The sequence below is a fragment of the Hevea brasiliensis genome, chromosome 17 (genome assembly GCF_030052815.1).
Source record: "Hevea brasiliensis isolate MT/VB/25A 57/8 chromosome 17, ASM3005281v1, whole genome shotgun sequence".
NCBI classification, from domain to species: Eukaryota; Viridiplantae; Streptophyta; class Magnoliopsida; order Malpighiales; family Euphorbiaceae; genus Hevea; species Hevea brasiliensis.
Genome location: NC_079509.1, coordinates 51147699 through 51167395, shown reverse-complemented (window position 1 = coordinate 51167395; position 19697 = coordinate 51147699). Strand labels below are relative to the sequence as shown.

Below are 19697 nucleotides of genomic sequence, written 5' to 3'. Positions count from 1 at the left end.
TTGTTTATTTGTTTATTTACTGCACTTAAACTGAATTTTGATTTATACACATGTGCATGCTTTCTCCCATTATCTTTTGATGCTGACAAAAAGGGGGAGAAAATGAATGAACAATCTTGATGGTATAACTTGTGATTGATATAGTTTGTGATTACTCATGGTTGATATAGTTTGTGATTAGTATATTGTTGATATAACTTTATAGTGAGCATATTGTTGATATAACTTGTGATTGATATACAGTTTGTGATTAGTGTGCATATTGTGCATATTTAGTTAGTATCTTTAGTCACACTTGACTCCTTAAGAAAATGCTTATGAATATTTCATTGAAATTATTAAAGGGGAGTTATTTGTGATTAATTGTTGATATAAGCACATACATAGGGGGAGTTATTCTCTCATATACATTCATACATATACTCACACTTATTTATATTTACATGGTGATTCGATTGAGTTTTGTCATCATCAAAAAGGGGGAGATTGTTGACCCCACAAGCTCAAAGGAGCATAGATTTTGATGATACCAAAACTCAACTAGAATCAAACTAACATTGTTTTAAGTGTTGAGCTTCTCAAAAGAACAAAAGGAAAAGTCACAAGGATTTTATGATGGATTCGTGCTTCTGAAGAAAGGATGACATTCTAACGATAACACAGGACGAATAAAAGGAGATAAAAGAAGAAAAGGTTACCTTCCAAGGCTGCATTGAAAATCAGATTTGAAGGTACATATAGTGTTATTTTTTAGGATTGCTTGTGAAAAGAATTGAGGAGTAGAAGTCAATGATACTTATTTTCAATCCCTCAAAAGATTTTCTTTTAAATATCTTTATTGGCCTAAAAGTATTTGACTATGATTTGGTGTGAAGTTTTATAGTTTTGATAGTTATGCAGAAAAGTCTTCCTGGTATGCTAACTGGTTTGCTACTTATTTTAGTATGCTAACTGGTTTGCTATTTTCTCCAGTATGCTAACTGTCTCAACTCTGCACAACATCGCAGAAAAAGACAAAATAACGGCTATTTTCTTGAAATTCGTATCTGTAACGTTCAAATGAGTTCTCAAACGGTCAAAAACGTTCCAAAGCTATAAATACACCTACCTTTGGCCATTTTGCACTTAATGAAAGTCTCTCCACTGTTCAAAATCATAAAAGCTTTCATTCAAAGTGCTCAAAGTGTTTTTATTGCTCACCATTGGCTTATCTACTCAACTCTTCTTTATAGATTCTGTTGTATTGAGTAAGAGTGAGTTTTAAACACATTATCATCATTTATGAGAGGTTATTCAAGCACCTATTGAAGCTTGATTGTGATAAAGTGTTTGAGATAACACTTGGTAGAAGTGTGAAGCTACTTGTAAAAGCTTTGGTGAGAAGATTTGTAAAAAGCTTTTTGTCTCTTGCCTTTAAAAGAGAAGAATAGTGAAGTGAAGACTCAAAGTGGAATCTTTGAGAGAGTGGATGTAGGCTAGTTGAGCCGAACCACTATAAAAATTTCAGTGTTCTTTTTCTCAACCCTTGCTCTTTACATTTATGCATTTTAACTTTATGATTGATATGCTTTTGGTGATATGAAAGTTGATATTATTTGCTGATAACCTTGCTGCAGACTGAGAAAATTAGTTTACTGCTAAATCTGCTGATATCTGATTTAATCTGCTTGTTGTTTGATCTCATCGCTTAATATATCGGTATCTCGCTATGGTTCTTTGTGTTAAAAACTTATCCAGATTACTGATATCTCTGCTGAATGCTGATATAAGTTGTTAGATCAGTATACTGATTGCATATAGCTTAACTTTGAATCAACTTGTCAATAGAGCTGTATTGTTCATATTTCACATTAGTCAATTGAGTTGAATCTAGTTGCAATTTTCAAAGGTTTTGAGCAAGAACCGAAAATTGTTTTTAAAGTCCAATTCACCCCCCTCTTGGACATATTTTGGGACATCAGTTTGTGTAGAGTGTAATAGCTAGTTATGGAATGAATGGACATGGAGAGACTGCAACATTTATTATTTTTTTCCTCAAAGATCAAATATTCATTGAAAAGCCTTAAATAGGTAGAGAAAAGTTAACAAAGTTTAGTTGAGCCAATACATTACAGTGGAAGTTAGAGTTATGTAAAAATTTAGATGATCTAATTTTAACTGGTTAAAGTTAATGTGAATAAAATGAAATTAAATGATAAGTTCGATGAGTATTAATGTAAATAACCCTTCAATATAATCTATAATTTATACCATTGTGCCAACTCTTGAACTCAGTGTCAAGTTGTACGTACGGTGCAGCCAAGCAGTTGCATACAACTATGCACGAGGTATATACGATGGACTCTGAACAATACAAGTCATTTTTTCTCAATCCCTCCTCGCATGCTAATGATATTCATCAAGTCTGAGTTGTCATCAAGAGTTGCTTTTGTTAAATTATTTTCCTTTCTCCTTAAATTTCCCTGATACTTGCATAACACTTCATTCAACTAGTTTTCTAGATACCAGTTTCCATTAGCCTCGCTTGTCAAACCAGATCTTCCCTGGACAGATCATGCAAGTTCTTAGACAAAAATCTTTGCTTATTAATTAGGTAGGAAATTAGTCTTACAGCCTTCTGCCATTGTCCCTTTTCTGCTTGCAAAGGATGAGAACTATCTATAAGCAATTGGCAACTTCTATGCTGCTGCACTGTCATCTTCTTCTTCTCTACTCTTCCAGCTAAAAAGGATGGAAAAGTTTCCTGACGTTGTTTTTCTTCGTTGGTTAACAACGGGGAGAAGTTTTCTCTCTCACAAGGGAAATGCTTCCCTCTCCAGGTTGTTTCGAGCTACAGGGAAGAAATCCCCTTATCTTTTGTAGCGATGATTTAGTCTTTATCTTAACTTGCTCCCTCTTATATATGTAAGTGAGAAAATAGGATAAGCAACTTCATACTTCTGCTGAATTTCCTCGTGATCTAAACAACTGCGGCTGTGATGGGTAAATTAAAGAAACAAGATATAATATTAAAGTGTGTATAGTTTATTATTATAAATGTACTATTACATAATTAATTACATATAAACATATAATTGTATTGAAATTATATAATATTCTAAAAATATGAAAAATACTTATAAAATTGATTTTTTGCTTTGTTCTTTTATTTGATACAATTTAATATAATTTTCAATTCAATTATTGATAAAAAAATATAAATCGTATTAAAATGGTAAAAGAAGTTGGGACCAATGTTTTTTAGTTTTTATAATACCAATTTTTATGAATTATGGACACCCTATCATTAATACTAAATAAAATAAAGATAAAAAAATACAAATAATTGTGTTCTAAAAAATTTATTTTAATAATGCAAATATCCGTCTAATTAATTACTGTGAAAAAAAATCTCATTAATTAATATATAATGCTAGCACTATAATAACAATTTTTAAGTAATCATAATTTTATATATATATATATATATATATATATATATATATATATATATATATATATATATATATATATATATATGAAAATAAATTAATTAGATTTAGGTTATGAATGGTGGTGGTTTGACTAGGTTCTAATAGGTATGTCTATTTTGATAGAAATTGTTTTAAGGTGTATACTCTCTTTGAACGACCAACAACAATAATTCTGGGTGACTCTTAAAAAAAAAAAAAAAAAAAAAAACAGAATTGTTTCAATTTAGGCTTGACCCATTGTTTTGAGATTTTGTTTCTAAACCTTTAGAGGTTTTTAAGAGAACCAAAAAACAAAAATTGTACTAAAAAATCCTAGCGATTAGTTTTTTAGAGTTTTACTTTTTAGGCCTTAAATTTAAGGTATTCAAAAAGAAGAAAAAGTAAATTTTGTACTAATTAATCCTAGCTAATAAATTGTTTTAGGTTTCATTTTTAGCCTTTAGATTTAGGGCTTTTTAGAAAAAAAAAATTATACTAATTAATCCTAGCCATTAATTTTTTTGAGCTTTATTTTTTAGCCTTTAGATTTGGCTTTTAAAAGGAACAAAAAAACAAAATTTGTACCAATTATTCATAGCCATTAATCTTACAGGGTTTCACTTTTAACCTTTAGATTAAGGGCTTTTCAAGAGAAGGAAAAAAAATAGCACGAATAAATCTTAGCCTTCTATTTGGGGCTTTCAAAAAGTTATAAAAACAAAATTGTCTCAATTTAATTCCTACCCTTCACTTTTGCACTTTAAATCCCCAATTAAAACTGAGGCTCTAAAACTTTATAAATACCCTTTTTTTTTTCATTTGTAAAAGAGGAGTAGAAAAAACCAACAAAAAAAAAATAATAATCAAGAGAAAATTATTATTGCCTTCTTTCTTATTAGTCATCACTTCAAGTTTGAAACTACCAAATATCGACAAGTCCCTTTTCATATGTCCCTTTGGTATCCAAACATCTAGCTTTAAGGGCTCAAAAGGATAATTATTCTCAATAATTCATAACATAAAATTTACTTATTAAAAAGTAAAGAAATGGAAGGCTGTGAGCTATGACTTATATTTTATTAAGATCAAAGCTTCAAGTCTCAAATTCTTGATAAATAAAAGTTGTATAAAATTTGCAGCAACTTTGGTTCCTAAAAGGGGAACATACTCTACACATATAGTTAAAAAAAAAAAAATGCAATTTCAGTTATCCATCTAGTTAAAAAAAAAATTGATAAGAGAATAAGATACGAAGTTCAAAAGAGAGGAGCAGAGTAAGCTAGAAAAAAAAAAAAAAACATAGTTCAAAGTCGAAGGAAAGAGTCACATAAAGGCAGGTGCATACCAAGTAACTTTTATATTCTTATACACATAAAGTCCAAAGGACCATTCTCAAGGCAACGCGCCAAAAACATAAAAGCAATATAAAGAATTGTTCTCAAGGGAAATCATATGACTTTACCTCGCTAAGTTCTATCAATGTGTTCATATTTTTTAACATAGAATGTATTGGGGGCATTCTTTATGAGCTTCTAGCAAATTAATAAAGCACAGTTTCTTGGTCTCTTTACCAAATCTGGTCAAGTTGCCTAGACAAAGGCAATTCTGGGCTATTTTGGTACTGGACAGTTTTGGTGTCTCAACTTGTGCAAGCAATTAGACTTGGTTAATGGCATTTTTGGGCTTTGTGTTCTTCACAAAAGTTATAGCCCCATGTCTAAATTTTCCAATGGTATAAATTTCAGGTCATTTGGACCTGTCTACAGTGAGTTATGGCTAAATGAATGAACACTGTTTATTTGGTCATTTTCTTGGTTCACTAATTGGTAATCCAGATTAGGGGAAACTTTTGGTCACTTTTTAGGCAGATTGTGGACCTGGTTTCTACATGAAAATTGGTGTATTTTAGGTCTAGTTTTACCTTCAATTGCCCCCATACTAATTGGGGCCACACATATTCACTTATGGCTTAAAACATACACTACCCTCAATAAATACTCAACCTGCGCAAAAATTTCACTTCTAATTCTCATTTCTCCATCTCCCAAACTCCAATTTACATTCATGGCACTTCTAATTATCATCAATTCAATTCACACAATCAAATTCCAGCAACATCAATCAAGTCTCCAATTCTTAATTCAAAATCTTAATTCAAATTGTCAAAGTCAACAATTCACATTAAATCACATTTCTATCACATTGAACTTCAACCCTCAACCTATAACTTATTCATCAGCCTCAGAATTTCTTTTTCATACATAAAATTATCAATTGTTCATGCTTTCAAGGTTGCCAAAACTAGACATAATACACAAGTCTCCAATAATTAACTCAAACCCTAATTTACATTATCAACTTCAAATATACACATGCCATTGAGGTCTAATACACATGATCACCTTAAACAACATCACCAATCATTATTATAAGTAGGAAATTCATCAAATTATCAAGGAAACTAAGGCTGCCAAAATCACAATTGCATAGGTCTTCAATACTTCTTTCAAAACTAATTCAAATTCTCAATCTCAACATACACATGAAATCAAATTTCTAGAACATCTAATTACCTTAATCAACATCATTACCCATGGATTACATGTAAAAATAAACCAAACTCCATTAATTTCCATGGCTACTGAATTGAAGACTCCTAAATACTCATCAATTTTCATCAATTTTCTTAGCATATCAACTCATCATAAGCTTAAAGCAAGAATTAAAGAAGAGAGGTGGGGAGATAAGCACTAACCTTGAATCCAAAATTTTCCAAGCTTGTAAATCTTTGAAATTTCCCTTTCTTTTTGCTGCCTATATATTTCTCAAGGTGTGAGGATCACTTTTCATGAAGGGAGTTGCAAGAAATATGGCATGAACATGGAAAATGGAATCTTGCATGAAGAGCTCTCATGGAGGAACTTGGAATTGCAATTCGGCCATGGAAGAACTCTAGGAAGAAGATGAAGTTGAAGTGGTGATATTTGTCATCTAATGGCTTTTCATACCTCCACTAATATTTGTTTAATTATTATTATATTTCAAGTTTTGGTATTTCAAATATTCCCCCCCCCTCATTTTTCCTTAATTACATTTCATATAAAATTTCATTTTTCATGTGATTTTTAAAATTTAATACCACTCATTTTTAATGGACATTTAGGTCAAAAGTCAACTTTAGATGTCAAATGACCAAAATGCCCATCTTCGGGTTATTGTCCAACTTTTTTGGTACTACCTATTAAATCCCTGATCCGTCGATTTCATTAATTTCCATTTTCATCGGTACCGATTAAATAAAATTTCCTTGATATTTTTAATGTCATTTATGCCTTAGTAGACCTTTAATTAAGTCCCGAAATTATTTCTCGGGATTCCTCGCGGGTCTGTGGTCGTCAACTGTCTACGCAGTAACTTCCCGGTGCAGTTACCCATCGCTGCGGTTTCAGCTCATTTAACCTAATTGCATTTCATGCCTTTTATTTTTCCTTAAATTTTCTTGTATTTTCTTATCATGTATTCCATCATTTTATATCTCCTCACTATCATTTAAGTGTAGTTCCAGGCATTCTGATTGTCCAAACAGACGTTAGTCGTTGGGACAGTAGAATGTACAGACTACCTACGATGAGGGTGTTACAATTCTTCCCCTCTAAATAAAAATTTCATCCTCGAAATTTACCAAGTGTAAATAATCAAGGAACCGCTATCTCCTTTTCTTTCCACCTTTTCGTGTTATAATACTTCACTTTCTCTTTAGTCTGTCTTACTAGTCCTAGCTTTACAATCTTATCCTCCTCTCGATTTACTATCGAAAATACGTAGCTCTACACAATAGTCCCAAGTCGGTACTGTAATCTGCAGCTTACAGCACAAATATCAAGAACATTGCGTTCTTACCATGGTATATCCGAATAGATCATATTTTTCCTATACTTATCCTTTCCGAATCTATGACTTTCTGTGGACCGAGATCCATACCTTAACCTAAAATAATCAAAGAAAATAGATCTGCATTAGTGTCATCTCGACTCTATTTAAAGGTCCATGCATGTGATGCAAACTATTTCTTTCTATCTATCTAGGGCTAGAATCGCCTAAGCCTTTGCTCTGATACCAATAAATGTAACACCCCTCACCCGTCTACAGTGTAGTTGAGTAAGAAGTGCACATTCGGTGCCGGAGCACCCTATCTTATCCTGTCGTGTCCATTGTTAATTTTTAAACTTTGTAGAAAATATGTAGTAATATTTTTTTTATCACAATTTATTTCTGTGAAAACCCGGACAGAGCCTCCTTTGATTTATTGGCATCTGGCGGGTTCCAATAGTTACCTGTTAACAACAATTTCATATCTGTATCATTTCTCCATGTACCATATCATATCATTTCAAGAAAATAAAATTCAGTTCATTCATATGAAAATTTATATACAAAAATTACAAGCTTTGTTTACAGTCCAAAATATAAATCCATTTAATTACAATGTTCAAAATTAATATACATCTCATTATACATGAACCAAAATGCAAAACCTAAGTATATTGGGCCCTACCAAAATAAACACTACTGAGGTAAACTCTGGACTGTAGCAGATTTGGACAACCGTAATCAGAGTACTACTGTGGCAGCTACTGCTATGGCGGCTGCTGTGTCTGGTCTCCAGTACCTACACGATGGAAAATCTAACGTGCTAAGTAAATTGCTTAGTGGTGCATAATCTTAAAGAAAAATAACTAAATATTTTAAAATGACAATAATATGTGAAATTTCATAATTCTAGGTCAATTGTATATTTCAATTGCACTTTGGGAATAATTTAATTATCAATATCTCATCTGTGCATTTATTTCTTTCTCTATCTTTTAAAGTCATATCAGTGGTCTCTTCATGTAATTATTTAATTTTTAAAGCTTATTACTTATGAGTCGTTTAATAACTTTAACTGTTCCATAGGAGCATATTAATTTACTGGGATCTCTTCATATAATCAATTGATTTTTACAACCTATTACTCATATTTGTGATCTTTTCGGTACTTAATTAAATTTAAGACTCATTACTTATATTTGTACCCAAGTAACCTATAACAGACTGTAATGCTGGATACATGGGAGTATACTGGTTAGACCTCCATATGTCTACCCTGTATACAACTGTTATGTAAGGCACAAGGCCAGCGGGCAGGCTGTTAAAGCCAGAAATACAATTATGCACAATGGCATCTGTCATGTTAGGCATAAGGCCAGCGGGTAGGCATAAAGCCAGAAATCATAGTAGGCATAATGACCAATGGGCAGGCATAAAGCCAGTGGAACAATCATATCAGACATATTTTATTGATCAATGATTATTCATGTATGCAGTACTACTATCTGTAGTCCCTAATGGGTATATCAATCGATCCAACTATATACATAAGTCTAGGTATACCTTAGGTAAATTAGTATTATTAAGCACTTATAGTTTTATTATTTCATGCTATGTACTATTAAGGGTTCATAACACATTGTTATTTTACTTCAACTGATTTCATGTCCCCTTATAGTGGAAAAGTAGGTCTCACATACCTATTTCATGTAATTTAGCATGTAGTGACTTATTAGGGATAAGTCATTAATTTATTTCTTGAACCTTTCTTTAGGTTCAATTTCAATGTCTTAACTTTGCATATCAAATTGAGTAATTTATGGCTACTTTTTGGCCACACTTCCTTCATGGAAGTTGTCCCTTTATGTCTTGTCTTTGTTTTTCTTTTTGAATCATGTCATTTGAATTTTTATAACTCAAGTTATGGTTATTAATTTTTATAACTCAAGTTATGGCCAAATAACCATAACTGGTTTAGTTGTAAAATTTGGTTCTTAACTAGGCAATTTTGGTATTACACTTTAACAATTTATTTAAACCGGTTCTAGCAACATTTAGGCCTAGTGTTCTTCATACGATTTGTTGCCCTATGTCTTATAGTCACTCAAAATTTCTAGTTGCAATTTTTCAAGTCATATAGAATTACTTATAGCCACATTGTTGGCCTGGACTGAAGTATCTTGTAGCAACAGGATTTCAATTAGGTCAGTAGATTTGACCCAATGTTTAAGCTTCTTACATTCATAAGTTGAGGAAGATGTCTAAAACAAAATTGAAGATCTGTTTCTTAGGGTTCCAGAATGGTATGGCTCAATTCAACTGAAGATTTATGGTGGGAGATATCATTAAAAGACTATTCTGGACTCAATGGTCACTTTTGCAAATTTCCAGATTTTGTGTGCTGTCTTGACCTAGCTAAATGACCTAATTCCCTTGATTTCTGGGTTATAGGCAAAATACCAATATTGTAGGTCTATGTCTTATTGAAATTTTGGCACTGATTTCATGTCATTTGGAGTTCTGTGGACCAAGTTATGGTCTCTTTACCAAATCTGGTCAAGTTGCCTAGACAAAGGCAATTCTGGGCTATTTTGGTACTGGACAGTTTTGGTGTCCCAAATTGTGCAAGCAATTAGACTTAGTTAATGGCATTTCTGGGCTTTGTGTTCTTCACAAAAGTTATAGCCCTATGTCTAAGCTTTCCAATGGTATAAATTTTAGGTCATTTGGACTTGTCTACAGTGAGTTATGGTCACATGAATGAACACTATTCATTTGGTCATTTTCTAGGTTCACTAATTGGTAATCCGGATTAGGGCAAACTTTTGGTCACTCTTTAGGCAGATTTTGGAGATGGTTTCTACATGAAAATTGGTGCATTTTAGGTCTGGTTTTACCTCCTATTAACCTCATACCAATTGGGCCTACACATATTCACTTATGGGTCAAAACATACACTGCCCTCAATAAATACTCAACCTGCACAAAAATTTCACTTCTAATTCTCATTTCTCCATCTCCCAAACTCCAATTTGGATTCATGGCACTTCTAATTATCATCAATTCAATTCAACACAATCAAATTCCAGCAACATTAATCAAGTCTCTAATTCTTAATTCAAAATCCTAATTCAAATTATCAAAGTCAACAATTCACATTAAATCACATTTCTACCACATTGAACTTCAACCCTCAACCTATAACTTATTCATCAAACTCACAATTCCTTTTTCATACATAAAATTAACAATTGTTCATGCTTTCAAGGCTGCCAAAACTAGACATAATACACAAGTCTCCAATAATTAACTCAAACCCTAATTTACATTATCAACTTCAAATATGCACATGCCATTGAGGTCTAATACACATGATCACCCTAAACAAAATCACCAATCATCATTATAAATAGGAAACTAAGGCTGCCAAAATCACAATTGCACAAGTCTTCAATACTTCTTTCAAAACCCTATTTCAAATTCTCAATCTCAACATACACATGAAATCAAATTGCTAGAATATCTAATTACCTTAATCAACATCATTACCCATCAATTACATGTAAAAATAAACCAAACTCCTTTAATTTCCATGGCTGCCAAATTGAAGACTCCTAAATACTCATCAATTTTCATCAATTTTCTTAGCATATCAACTCGTCCTAAGCTTAAAGCAAGAATTAAAGAAGAGAGGTGGGGAGATAAGCACTAACCTTGAATCCAAAATTTTTTAAGCTTGTAAATCTTTGAGATTTCCCTTTCTTTTTGCTGCCTATATATTTCCCAAGGTGTGAGGATCACTTTTCATGAAGGGAGTTGCAAGAAATATGGCATAAACATGAAAATGGAAGCTTGCTTGAAGAGCTCTCATGGAGGAACTTGGAATTGCAATTCGGCCATGGAAGAACTCTAGGAAGAAGATGAAGTTGAAGTGGTGATATTTGTCATCTAATGGCTTTTTATACCTCCACTAATATTTGTTTAATTATTATTATATTTCAAGTTTTGATATTTCAAATATTCCCCCCCCCTCATTTTTTCTTAATTACATTTCATATAAAATTTCATTTTTTATGTGATTTTCAAAATTTAATACCACTGATTTTTAATGGACATTTAGGTCAAAAGTCAACTTTAGGTGTCAAATGACCAAAATACCCCTCTTCGTGTTACAGTCCAACTTTTTCGGTATTACCGATTAAATCCATGATCCGCCGATTTCTTTAATTTCCATTTTCATCGGTAATGATTAACTAAATTTTTCTTGACATTTTTAATGTAATTTGTGCCTTAGTAGACCTTTAATTAAGTCCTGAAATTATTTCTCGGGGATTTCTCGCTGGTCTGGGGTCGTCAACTGTCTACTCAGTGACTTCCCGGTGCGGTCACCTATCGCTGCGGTTCTAGCTCTTTTAAGCTAATTGCATTTCATGCCTTTTATTTTTCCTTAATTTTTCTTGTATTTTCTTATCATGTATTCCATCATTTTATGTCTCATCACTAGCATTTAAGTTTAGTTCTAGGCATTCTAACTGTCTGAACAGACGTTAGTCATCAGGACAGTAGAATGTACAGACTACCTACGGTGAGGGTGTTATAATTATGGCCTACTCTTGATTTGTATCTTGGCAGATGTTGAAATTGGCTTTGATCTCTTTTGCTCAGATGTAATGTTTTTGCATTTCCTGAGGGAAAGTATAGGGCAACTTTATGTTTTTCTTTATGAGAAAACTTAACGTTTGACATATCTAAAGAAACATGTTAGTAATATTCTTTAGTATAGAGTAATAGGAAATATTTGTGACTTTGGATTTGAATAATGTTGGCGCAACTTGGTTATAGTCTTGTAACACACTTAATAAGCTCCTAACTAAGCACATTTATTTTTATTTTTTGGTCTAACAGGTGCATCAAGTTTGCAATAGAAATTGCTAGGGTTCAGGACCTTGGCATGTTAGGTCGTGGCAGTGGAGAGGAAATTGGGACTTATGTTGAAAAGCTCATGACAAGTGAACTTTTTGGAAATGTGATAGATTTATGTCCTGTTGGAGCCCTTATCCCAAAACCTTTTGCATTTAATGCTCGAAATTGGTAGTTGAAAGGGACAAGACCATTGATGTTACTGATGCAGTTGGATCCAACATTCGGATTGATAGTAAAGGTCCAGAGGTCATGCGTTGGGATGAGCACTATTTGGTTTAAACTGAAAAACTGAATCAAACCACCTTAATTCAGTAATTCGATTCGATTTTTGATATAATTTGGTTCGATTCGATTTTGTATTTTAAAAATTTCAGTTATTTTAGTTCGGTTCCATTTTGGAGAAAAAAATTGATTTAAACCGCCGAACCGAACCGAATAGTATTTTTTATTTTTGATTTAATTTATTTTTATAGGGAATTTATGAATTATATGTAATTATATATATAAATATTGCTTAATTTCATTGATTAATGGTTGTCAAATAACTTGAAAATCAAGTCTAAATTAAAAAATAAGTAAAATTCTGAACCGATCAGTTTGAATCAAACAGAACTGAAATAAAGTGATTTGGTTTGATTCGATTTTTTATTTATTTCTATTCGGTTCGGTTCTAAAATATAGTAATTCGGTTTTGGTAATTTAATTTGGTTCAATTCAGTTTGGTTTGAACCGAATGCTCACACATAGTCATGCGCATCCTTCCACGGTTAAATGAGGTGTGTTTGAGTAAGTTTGCACTTCACATTATTTTTGTTGTTTCTTAGATAGTTTTAGTCAAAGCATCCAATCACTGTCTTCTAAATGTAATTTGTCTTGTGCAATGAGAGGACTTAGTTTTTTTGTCTAATGTTTTCTCTTCTATGGAGGAGAATAAACTAGTTTGTCGTATGTTTGGATAAAAAATAAAATTTCAGTCTCTTATCAAATTCTTGTACGGTGATGTCACTCGTGACCAGCATTATGCTATTGACAAAACTTTCTCGTGTTGATTAATTAAACTATTATGGGCTGGTTTAGTTAACTTGGATGTATCTATCTTTTGGAGTTGTCAAGATATCCTTAGTTAAATTAATATGACACAATAGTATCCATTAACCCGTTATTTGTTTTACCATTCAAAGAGTAAGAGAGGTGCTATTTAGTGGGAATTGTCGTTTTTATGATTTACAGTTACATATGCTATTGAATGTGTTGTTTTTTGAGGCAGTGAAGCTTTTTAGGTGCATATATATATATATATATATATATATATATATATATATATATATATATATATATATATATATATATCCTGAATTAGAATGGATTAATAGGATGAAAGATAAAAATATTTAAATAATTTCAGATGTCGTTTTTATTTGTTTAAACATCTCTGATACAAAGTTCATTTGTTCCTCCTGTTGGATTGGCTTATTTCTGGACATAAATGAAGAATGGATATCGCATAAGACTAGGTTTTTTTATGATGGTTTGAAGAGGCAGAGGCCAAATGATCCTATGATTCATGGAGCTTATGGGCTTTTCAAGGCTGTGAGCTGGTGTGATGCCTTAGCTGTAATTCCAGAGGTTATACATCAAATGAAACCAGAGGAAATTGTTAGAGTAGCTGGTAAGCTGTTTGATGCTAAATCCATGATGGCACTGGAAGTCTCTTAAATAAAATGGGTTCAAATAATGTGGTGTGAAGGAAATGGCTCAAGCCTAAATGCTGATTTACGATTCGGATACATAATGAATACCAACATTAGTAGGCTTGAGAATGCAATTGTTTTCCTTTTGATCCTTTACCAAACACTTGGATTTTAGTTCCCTTCTTTTTATATTTGCAGTTCTTTATCTCTTCGTTTTTTGCGCTCAATTGGGAATCTATATGCTGTTTGTATGAGGCTTGCTTTATAGTATATTTTGTTTGAGAATTTGAGGTGTAGTAGTGGAATTGTGCATAATTTTCATACAATATATGGATACTTTTTGAGATGAGTATGGGTTACATAATCTCATCATTTCTGATGAATTGCCAGCCAAGGGTAGAATCTACAATGGTAAATGCCAGAATTCGCAAGACAATTGATGCAACCAATGCTAAGGTTGGTTATATTGGCCCTCCTACTGATTTCAATTATGATTGTGAGCATCTTGGTACTGGCCCTCAAACTCTAGTTGAAATAGTTCTGGGCCATCATTTCTTTTTCTCGACAATCTTGAATGCCAAAAACCCAATAATTGGTGGTGGAATCTTGGAGAGGCCAGACAAGGATGCAATTTTGACTACTGTCGACACCTTTGTGGAAAAGGGGAACATTGTGAGACCTGACTGGAATGGGTTTAATGTTTTGCTTCTCAATGTTGCCCAAGCGGCTGCCTTTGACCTTGGACTTGTACTAAAATCTAGCAATAGCATTGAGTCTACCAAGTTTGTGTAGTTGATCGGTGCTGATGATTTGAACTTGGACAAGCTATCGAAGGATGCTTTTGTGGTTTATTAGGGGCTGTAACACCCTCACTGTAGCAATTACGTATATTCTACTGTTCCAGTGACCGGTGTCGGTCCGGACAGCTAGAACGTCTGGAAAAATAATTAGACTAGAGTGAGGAGTCATAAATAACTCAAATATTAATAAGAAAAATTTAGGAAAAATTTTAGAAATAAAATACAACCAAGTTAAATGAGCCGGTGCCCTAGCGATGGGTAACCCAGTGGGAAGTTGCGGTTCTCGCAACTAGGAGCCCTAGACCCGGGAGAAAATTCATAAAATAATTTTTGGGACTCCAGAGAAGGGTCATTGAGGTTCCTATGGCATTAGAATGCCAAGAAAAGGTTTAGAAAAATTTTTCAATTGGTACAGACAATTTTAGTCTGTTAAGCCAAACGGAGGGCATTTTGGTCATTTCGTCTTCGGAGATGATTTTTGACCAACTTGTCCAATTAAGTAAATAATTATTATGACATAAAATAGGAATAAATATTGATGAAAATTAAATTAAAAATGAGTAAAAGAAAGAAGAAAGAAAGATAAACCGACAACTCGGTAAGAGCAAAATTTGGTCAATTAAATTTGAGGATCCAATATTGACCAAAAATGATGATTATTAATTTAATGAAGCTAAATTAATTTAATTAATTGAAATTATGAAAATTAAAAATAATTATTGAAAAGTCAAATTATAATGATTATAAACTTCAAAATAATTTCAAATTTGCCATTATACTTATTTACCATATTGCCATTAAATATTTAATTATTATATAGGTTAATTAACGAACAAAAATCTGCATTTTTTCCCTTCTTCTTCCCGTCCACTTGCCTTCTTCCCTTCTTCTCTAAAATTTTCCATTAAAACCTAAAATCCAAAGCTTAAAACCCTAAGTCACAACCAAATTTTTTCTTGGAAAAATTATAGCCCACCCTAAACTAAAGCCTAATTAGTAGAAAGCACTCAAGAAAACCAAAAAAAAAATTGAGTTTGGGGCAAGAGGAATTTCAGCCAAGGTGGACCAAGAAGGAGCTTCAAGTTTTTGATTGATTAGAAGGTTGAATTGAAGTGAGTGAAGCTAAGGAATAAGGTTAGTGCTAGAAATTATCTTGGAACTTAAAATTTATGCAAGTTGATTTAGGGTTTGCTCAAATATGGAATTTTGTGTTGTGACTTGAATTTGATGATGTTGAGGTTGATTATTGACTATTAGAAGTGTTATAAATGTGAATTGAAGTTTGGAAGTTGGGTGAAATTGAAAATTGGGAGTGCTTCTCTTATGCAGGAAATTTGGACCTATGAGTCCAGGGTATTATTTCACCTATAACTGAGGTTGTGTGACTCCAATTGGTATGAGGCCAATTGGAGGTGAAACTAGACACATAATGGCACAACTTTGGTGAAGAAACCATGCCCAGAAAACCAAACCAACTTGACCAAAAGTTTGCCCTAATCCGGGTGACCTGCAATCTGCCTGGGCAAAATGACCAAATGAACAGTATTTGGTCATTTGGCCATAACTCAATGTAGCAAGGTCCAATTGACCTGAAATTTTACCAGCAACAAGTTGAGATATAGACCAACAACTTTCATGAAGAAACTTGACCCAAATTATGAACATAACCTAGTCAAATTGCCAACCAAACTTGAGTTACCAAATCTGGCAGAAATAATTTTACCCAGAATTTTGGGTTCTGCCCAATCCGGCCAGTCATGGTTTTTAGGCCATAACTTGAGCTACAAAACTCCAAATAGAGTGATTCAAAAAAGGAAATTCAACTAGACAAAATGAGGAACAACTTTTATGTTGATCAGTTTGCCAAATTCCCACTGCAAAATTGACCAATGGAACAGTAAAGACAAGGCATGAAAACTGAAAATTTTGCCCAATTAACATTAAGCTTGGAAATGGTATTGGCAACCAATACCAACAAATTTTGAATGCAAAATGTGGTATCTTGGCGAACTTAGGTTCAATAAATTTATTATGTATTAAAAAGTTAACAATTTGAGTGAATAGTAATGTGAATAGTAATACAAAGACACAAAGTATAATAACTAAATTGGTAGAGGAAATTAAGGTATGAAATTTGGAATCCATGAAACATTCATGGATTACTTGGAATAGAAATAGTAATTTACCTAAATGGCTTAATAAATATTTAAGTTATGTGAGTATATGATTAAGATTTGTATTCCCCTTACTAGTAAGTCTAATAAAACATAAGTAATACCACTTGAATATGAAATGAAATTAAACTAGATGGATTGTTGAGTATAAATAGGATGAGGTTTACATTAGGATTTATGTTTCCATTACAAATAAGATAATAACACCTTGTATGAGTTATGAATTCATATAAATATTGTAATGAATAAATTAATCACATGAAAATATGAATGGAACATTAGTTTTCTTTATAAGAGAAAGGAAAAATGTTTTGAGTACAATGGTATATGAACACCATTGTTGTGAATTGTGATCAATATGAATGATGTAAGGAATGTATGAATATTATGATGATGTATAAATTATGAAATTTATCATGAAATAATAAAGTCATAAAATACAATATATTAATATTTAATGATATTATGTGCCCTCGTATTGCCTAGACATGTGTGTCAGATTGGATAGTTTGGCATGCCAATAGGGTATTGTTTAAGCAGTACTGCGAAAGGCTTTATGTTTGTATTCATGGCTTTATGCCCGCATCCATGGCTTTATGCCAATATTCATAGCTTTTATGCCCCATTATGTGTTATCATGGCTTTTTAGCCTTACTGACTGCATACGTGGTTGACGTTCTGCGTCCCATGGTATGACGGCCCGAGGCAATCATGGTGTTCAGTGCAACGACCCTTATCCATTTAGTCAACTTTGTCATAGGTTACTTGGGCAGTGAAATTTATTGAGATAAGTTAAGAATATTAGCAATTAAAAATATTAGAAATTAAATAAAATAAATGAGTAAGATGACCTAAAATAAATTAGGATAGTTATTTATTAGAAAGAATCGAAATGAACTGGACAGATATCAAAATTTACTTATTATGAAATAATATGAGACAACCTAGCAAGTATAGAGAAAATGCTAAAAGATTAGCAAAGAAAATTATAACATAAATAAATATTGCAAATGTGATTTATATAATAATATAAGCATAAATTTATTATTTTTAGATCATTTTTCTTTGTACATTATTACTGTACATTGGCAAATAAACACTTTCAAAGAAGACTAAATTAGGATAAAACATACTAAATTTTAAAAACCGCATGTGAAGTATAAATAAATCTTAATTATTTGAATTATGTTTTATTTCTATCTTTATTTATATATTATTTCCTTGTTATATTATTGCACCACTAAGCAGCAATGCTTAGCGCGATGGAATTGTTTCCTTCGCGCAAGTACTGAAGCTAGAACCCAATGGACGTTTGACTAGGAATTTTGGGAGTTTTGATCTGCAGAAGTATCTGAAGTATTCAAGGTTGTTACCTCCTCAGCAATGCATGTAGATAGGGCCCATATAGATCATATTTTGTATTTTGTATAAAATGCTAGATATTGTATTATGATGTAAATTATGAAATTTTGTAATTATTTTGTAAATTATGTAAATTAAGGAAATTTGAAAATTTTGCTTATATAATTTGAGAATGTTTACATATGAATTGAGTATGAATGGAAATGATTATGGAATTGAAATGTATGGATGAGATTTGAAATATGAGATAATTATGATTAGCATGGATAAGATTTTATTTTAGAAATATTGTTGAATTGAATTTCAAACAGGTGAATATTGAAATACACCAAACGATAATAAAATAGGGGAAACTCTGCTGGTTTTTCCGTCGAAAAATAATTGATATTAAATTAAATGAATTCAAAATTATATATATAAAAAAAATAAAGTAAGATAAGTTAGGGTGCTTCGGCACCGATTGTAGCATGTCTTGCTCGGCTACACTGTAGTCGGGTGAGGAGTGTTACAGGGGCACCATGGGGATTATGGGGTATATCATGCCATTGTCATTTTGCTAGAAGTAGCATTCATTGAAAAGGAGCAAACTTGCAAAAATACAGAATGATGCACACAATAGCCTTTGCCAGTAGTTCCAATAGTTGGTGATGCTAGGGATGTTTGGAAGATAATTCGGGCTCTCTTTAAAGTTATAAGGGTGTGCTTGCCTTATGATAGAATTGGGGCCATCCGATCGCGGATAAAAAATTTAGCACTAAACCTCTTGAGCATGGATAAGAGAGAGCCCACTACATTTGGGGCTTCATTGAAGCTAGAGTGCACTCAGAATATCAGTTTTGCTCTATTTAGGGCTACCATAGAGAATTTTTGCATGACTAATTCCATTACCAAGGCATCAAAGATAATAGCATAATGCAGTCAATTGCTATTAAAGAAATAAGTATTGGTTTAATCTTACTAATAAAATTACATATTGACTTCCCTTTCAATCTTCATTAAGGTACATAGGGGTGTGCGGTTCTGGTTTGGTTTGTGACGCCCCTTACCCGTCTACAGTATAACCGAGCGGGGAGTGCCACATTTGGTGCTGGAGCACCCTATCTTATGCTGTCCTGTTCATTATTAATTTTTAAACTTATAGAAAATGTGTGGAATTTTTTTTTTATATCACAATTTATTTCTGTGAATACCCGGGCATAGCCCCCTCTGTTTAATTGGCATCTGGCAGTTTCCACAAGGCACCTGTTAAAATAATACCATGTCTCATATTTCTACATGTCATATTATCTCATTTCTGCTTATACAATCTCAAGTTCATTTATTTATTTCATTCATTCATATAGATATTCATAACTTTAATTTCAATCCAAAATACAAACTTACAATTTTTATTACATCACAAACTAGTAATTACATCATGTTTAT

The 19697-nt window shown here is 32.4% G+C and overlaps 1 pseudogene; it reads left to right on the top strand.

Moving 5' to 3' along the window:
* Positions 1-11191: 11191 nt before the first annotated feature.
* LOC110640075 (NADH dehydrogenase [ubiquinone] iron-sulfur protein 1, mitochondrial-like) lies at positions 11192-19212 on the top strand (annotated as a pseudogene).
* The last annotated feature ends 485 nt before the right edge of the window (positions 19213-19697 follow it).